Source organism: Pseudorca crassidens, chromosome 2, assembly GCF_039906515.1.
Source record: "Pseudorca crassidens isolate mPseCra1 chromosome 2, mPseCra1.hap1, whole genome shotgun sequence".
NCBI classification, from domain to species: Eukaryota; Metazoa; Chordata; class Mammalia; order Artiodactyla; family Delphinidae; genus Pseudorca; species Pseudorca crassidens.
Window position 1 is genome coordinate 117,536,760 of NC_090297.1, and position 5,667 is coordinate 117,542,426.

The window sequence follows — 5,667 nt, forward strand, 5'->3', positions numbered from 1 at the left end:
TCTCTCCAAAAGAATAAATATGATGTAAAACTGTATTAAAAGATATAACATTAAAATATATAGTACCCATATATGGGCATAGCAAGGATCAGTAGCTTAATATCACACATGAACCCATGAAGCAAAAAGAGTTTAATGAAATTTGCTCAGGCTGTAAGAACCAGAATAATAATTCATAAGCAGTGTCTTAAAATTTCAGAGGAAAACTGTTAGTACTTGAAGCAATATTAATGCAGCTCAGTGCAAATTAGTAATTAAGGCAGTTTGTTATATTAAGTAAAATAGTGACAAGTGATGATTTATATCTGTCTTTTGTGATTTTCATTATTTCAGGATCAGGAATAAAAACACATCACTTTTGAATCTAGAGACAATTCTTTTTAAAAAAAAAAAATTCACTAGCAACTTTCTTTTTTAATTTTATTTTTTTTGCGGTACACGGGCCTCTCACTGTTGTGGCCTCTCCCGTTGCGGAGCACAGGCTCCGGACACGCAGGATCAGCGGCCATGGCTCACGGGCCCAGCCGCTCCGCGGCATGTGGGATTTTCCCGGACCGGGGCACGAACCCGTGTCCTCTGCATCGGCAGGCGGACTCTCAACCACTGCGCCACCAGGGAAGCCCTAGAGACAATTCTTAATTTTATATAACTGTTTATGCAATTTCTGGATTATCAAGGCCTTTGATTTTCCTTGGTTTGGCTGATTATCTTTTCACTGTTTATTAACACTCCCACCAGAAGGCGGAGAACAGAGCAGAGAGGCTGGGAAGTCCACATAACCTGAACGTCACTGTCTGCAAAAGTGGCTTTTGTAAGAGCTGGACCTGGGAGAGAAAGGCAAGGAAGAGAGTGAAATGAATGGCCTGAGAGTGTTGAGAAGAGACTGCAGGAGGACAAGAGTGGGAGCAGAAAGACCAGTTAGGAGGTTATTTCAATCATCTAGGCGAGAGGTGATGGAGGCTTAGAGCAGGCTGGTAGCTGGGAGATGGTTAAAAAAAAAAGTGGTTGAGTATATTTTGAAGATGGTAGAAAGATAAGAGTCAAAGGATGAGGCCAGGGTTTTGGGGCTGACTGGGGAGAAAGATCAGGAATATAGTTTTAAATATATTAATCTCGAGATATTAATAAAGTGTTGACTTGGCATTCCCCAGTCAAAATTTTCAGGACAAATAGTTGCTGGGGCCAGTTGACAAGAGTGACATTGAGGCATACCCCCCTCCCCTTACCTAGCCTTTTCCTCAATAGTGTATACAGTGCAGAACTGCCTGCAAAATATTATCTAAAATCCAGTTTCAAATGAAGAGATAGTGTATCAAGAAATCAAGATCTATCTTGAAGATAGATAAACACTCTGCCCTCCATATTCACGGTTTCACATTCACGATTTTCAGTCTTCTCTGGGGTTGGTAGAATCTGCGGATGTGGAACCCGTGGATACGGGAGGTCCTCTGGGCTACAGGATTTTTTTTTGTTGCGGAGCACAGGCTTCGGACGCGCAGGCCCAGCGGCCATGGCTCACGGGCCCAGCCGCTCCGTGGCATGTGGGATCCTCGCGGACCGGGGCACGATCCCGTGTCCCCTGCATCGGCAGGCGGACTCTCAACCACTGCGCCACCAGGGAAGCCCTGGGCTACAGATTTTTATATAAGGGACTTGAGCTTCCATGAATTTGGTATCAGCCGGGGTGTTAGAACCAATTCCTCTGCCCCCTGGTGGATACTGAGGGACATCTATATACCATTCCATTTAAATCGACCCTCCTTTTCAATACACTTCTCATTGAAGTTATTTTCTCTTCCAACTTTGACTTCTTTTCTCTTCCCTCTTGGGATGATGATACCATACCACCTTAATGGTAAAGCTTGGGGTCATCAGCATTTTTCAGTTCATCAGATCACTTTCCCACAATCATTATCTTAACGTTCTCCAATCTCAAATAATGAACTTTTCCTTATGCTCTAAGCATAGTTCTTCACTTGTGTTTTTTTTTTTCCTTGTTAAACTTGTCTGTCTCCCTCACCAGACTCTGAGTTCTTTGTCCAGGGAATTATAGTAGTTCTTTATAAATTTTTATTGAAGTCAGGAATAAATGAATAAATGGTTTCAAGCTATCAGGCTTTTCTACCTTTCTGGATTTGGGTCCCACAATCCTCTCTCTCGAATATTCTCTCTCCTGATGTTAAGGCCAAGACTAGACTGATTTTCATTAATGCTTGAGTAATAAGTGTTTCTACTATTTAGACCCACCTATATTATTAAGCACCCATTTTTCATACAAGAGTTGGTTGGAGACTTACACGATCTTCTGTTTGTGAGTTCTCCACTTCTGCTGCCTTCATCACTATAGGAAAATAATAATACCATGTTTTATAGCTTTCAAACTTTTTTCAAGCATAGTATCTTGTTGTATCCTGACAGGAATGAGAGTTGGAAAAGGCATACCTCACCACAGGCATATCTGAGTTGATTTCTCTCCTTTTATATCCCTTCAATTTATTCTTTTGGACTTTTGATCCCAAAGTAGTTTGAAGAAAAAACCATCCCTGTTATGTTTTGACATGCTTCCTTTGAGAAGATAACTTCAAAGGGTAATATAGAGTTCTAGATAGGAAACAATAATTTTGTACAGTTTCTATAAAGGGCTATTGTTTATCAAAGATCCTTCATGATGTAAGAGCTCACAGTAAGTGCTCTATAAAGTTTAGTTTCCATATTTTCTCAAAACAATCTCTACCTTTTGATCACAGGTTAGTCTTTTCCTCCCCAAGTCACTCTACCTCTCCTTGGGCTCTGCTGCTGCAGCTCCAGGGTCAATGGACCTGCCTAGCTCTCTTGTGCCATTTGGCCAAGGACGGTAATCCTAGTGACCCTGGGATTAGACCTGGTGGGTGAATCAGTTGTCCCTCTCAGCTACCTGTTTTACAACCTGGAGAAAAAAAGCCTCCCTATCTCTGTTTTCCTCTGAGTTTGGGAGACTATTTCTGCAGTGCTTTGTGACATGGCTCTAGGGCCTCAGAGGCTGTAATTTCTCCATTGTAACAGAGGGAACCAATGCACCCTCTAAATTTAAGTTCCTCCCAGATCTCTTGAGTCACCAGTAGCCTCTAGTCCATTAAGATTTCAAATTCAAATATTTGGAGGTGATGGAATTCCCTGTCATATCTGGCTCACACTGACTTTCCCGAAAGTGCCTGCAAGATGCATCCTGCACCACATTATCCTCCTCCATCTGAAGGGCAGTAAACTTGAACAGGAAAAGAAGTGTGATTGAGGTCCCTCAGATACCACAAGGGGACAGAATACCTGGAGGAGATATTTAGTAGTATCAAGAAACACAGTTAGTTATCTGTAGCATCTTTGCAGTCCACTGAGGAGGAGTCATGATGAGATGATAAGAAGGTTCTATTTTGTTCTAGTGGGCACTCTAAGTCTAAGCATCGGTAAGTGAAAAGAGCAAATCTTACTGAGAGCCCACTGTGTCTCAGGTACTTCATAAGATAATCTACATTTGTTGTTTTATTTAATTATAACAAAGCAGATATTTCATCCCATCTTAAAATTAGGCAAGGAAACAAGGTCTAAGAGAGTTTGGCTAGTTTACTCAGGGACACATAGACAGTAAGTGGTAGACTGAAATCAGGTCTGACTCTGAAGCTAGGGCTTGGTCTCTAGACCTATAGAAAAAGGACCAGTCAGAGGGCCTGGCTCAGCCTCCTTCTAAAGCTGCTTGTGACATTGACAGGGATGTGGGAATTGGAAAGGTGGGAAATGTCATGACAGACCACCAATTGGTCCACTTACTTCAGGGTGTAGAACAAGGAAATGAGAACAAAGTCTCTTGAAATACCAGGAAGAAATGGGTTCTATTATAGGAATCCTCAAGTGGCCAAAGTTTATGACAATCATTGTGCCTTAGTCAGTTCAAGCTGCTATAACAAATAACCACAGACTGGGTGGCTTAAACAACAATTTATTTCTTATGATTCTGGGGGCTGGAAGTCTGAGATCAGGGTGCCAGCATAGTCAGGTTCTTAGTGAAGGCCCTCTTCTTGGTTTATAAACTGCCAAATTCTTGTTGTACCCTCACACAATGGAAAGCAGAAAGAGAAAGCAAGCTCTCTTGTATCTCTTCTTATGAGGGCGCTAATCCTATCATGAGGGTTCCACCCTCATGACCTAATTACCTCCCAAAGTCCTTATCTCCAAATACTATCACACTGATGACTGGGGTTTCAACATATGAATTTGGGGGCACACAGACATTCAATCCATAGCACACTGCAAAGAGATATTATTCAGGAGAGAAGAAAGAACAGGTTAGAGAGGGACAGTAGATTCCTTACAGTTAGAGCCTGCAATTCCAAGTGAGCCTCTGGTATTTCCTGCCGTTTACCAGCGACGTGGAAAGAAAAGGATCTAATCAGAAAGACAATAGGAGTAAGGAAAGTAAAGGGAAAAAGGAAATCTACAAGGTGATCTTGCAAGAAAATTTACAGAAGAGAAAATTAAAATATCTAATAAAAGTATGAAAAAGGTGTACACTACTAACAACAACAAAAAATAAAAACTAGGGCTTCCCTGGTGGCACACTGGTTGAGAGTCTGCCTGCCAATGCAGGGGACGCGGGTTCGTGCTCCGGTCCTGGAGGATCCCACGTGCCGCTGGGCCTGTGAGCTGTGGCTGCTGAGCCGCTGAGCCTGTGAGTCCGGAGCCTGTGCTCCGCAGGGGGAGAGGCCACAACAGTGAGAGGCCCACATACTGCAAAAAAATAAATAAATAAAATAAATAAAAATAAATAAAAACTATATCAAAATATCATTTATTACTTATAAAATTAAAAAGAAAAAATTTTAATCATAATACTTTATAATGATATGGGTATGGTAAGTTACACACTCTGACTGCTAATTAGAGCATAAATGTATACAACTAGTCTACAAAGCAATTTTTCAACAATGTTAAATTTTGCAGACATTAATTTATTCCTTTCTAGTTTAGTTTTTTCACTGCTACATTATAAATTACTCCACAACTTAGCAACTTAAAACAACAATAAACATTTTTTGTCATAATTTCTGCAGGATTGAATTCAGAAGTGGCTTAGATAGGTGGTTCTAGCTTAGGGGTCTCTCCAGAGTTTGCAGTCAGGATTTCAGCCAGAGCTACAGTCATTTGAAGACTTGCCTGGGACTGGATGCTTTTTGTTGAGGCAGCCACAGGCAAAGTAGACTAAGAGGAGACAGAGGCCTGAGCGTCCAGAATTATAGCCACTAGTGCCCATAGGTGTGGAAGTGGTGTTAAACCCTTTCCTTTAGTAACTGGGATATTTCCTCTGGGATCCCGGCTATGAGAATGTAGGCGGGGTTTTATTTTCCTAGGTTCCCAGTGCTGAGGTGAGGTGCCTCAACAAGAAAAAGGATCAGTTTTAATTCAGGTGACGTTGTGTGAAAGCGGTTTACATTGGGCGTGGAACAGTGAGAACCCAAGAAAGTTTCACAACTCTCAACCTCTGTCCCTTCCTCCAAACCTTAATTCCTCTAATCAACTCTAGACCCCGCCCCTTCTGGGCCCGCCTCCTTCAGCCTGCAGGATTGGCTCTTCCTCCATTTCCGGCTTCTGGGACCACCCCACCCCACCCCCCCACCCCCACCCCCACCCCCAGCAACT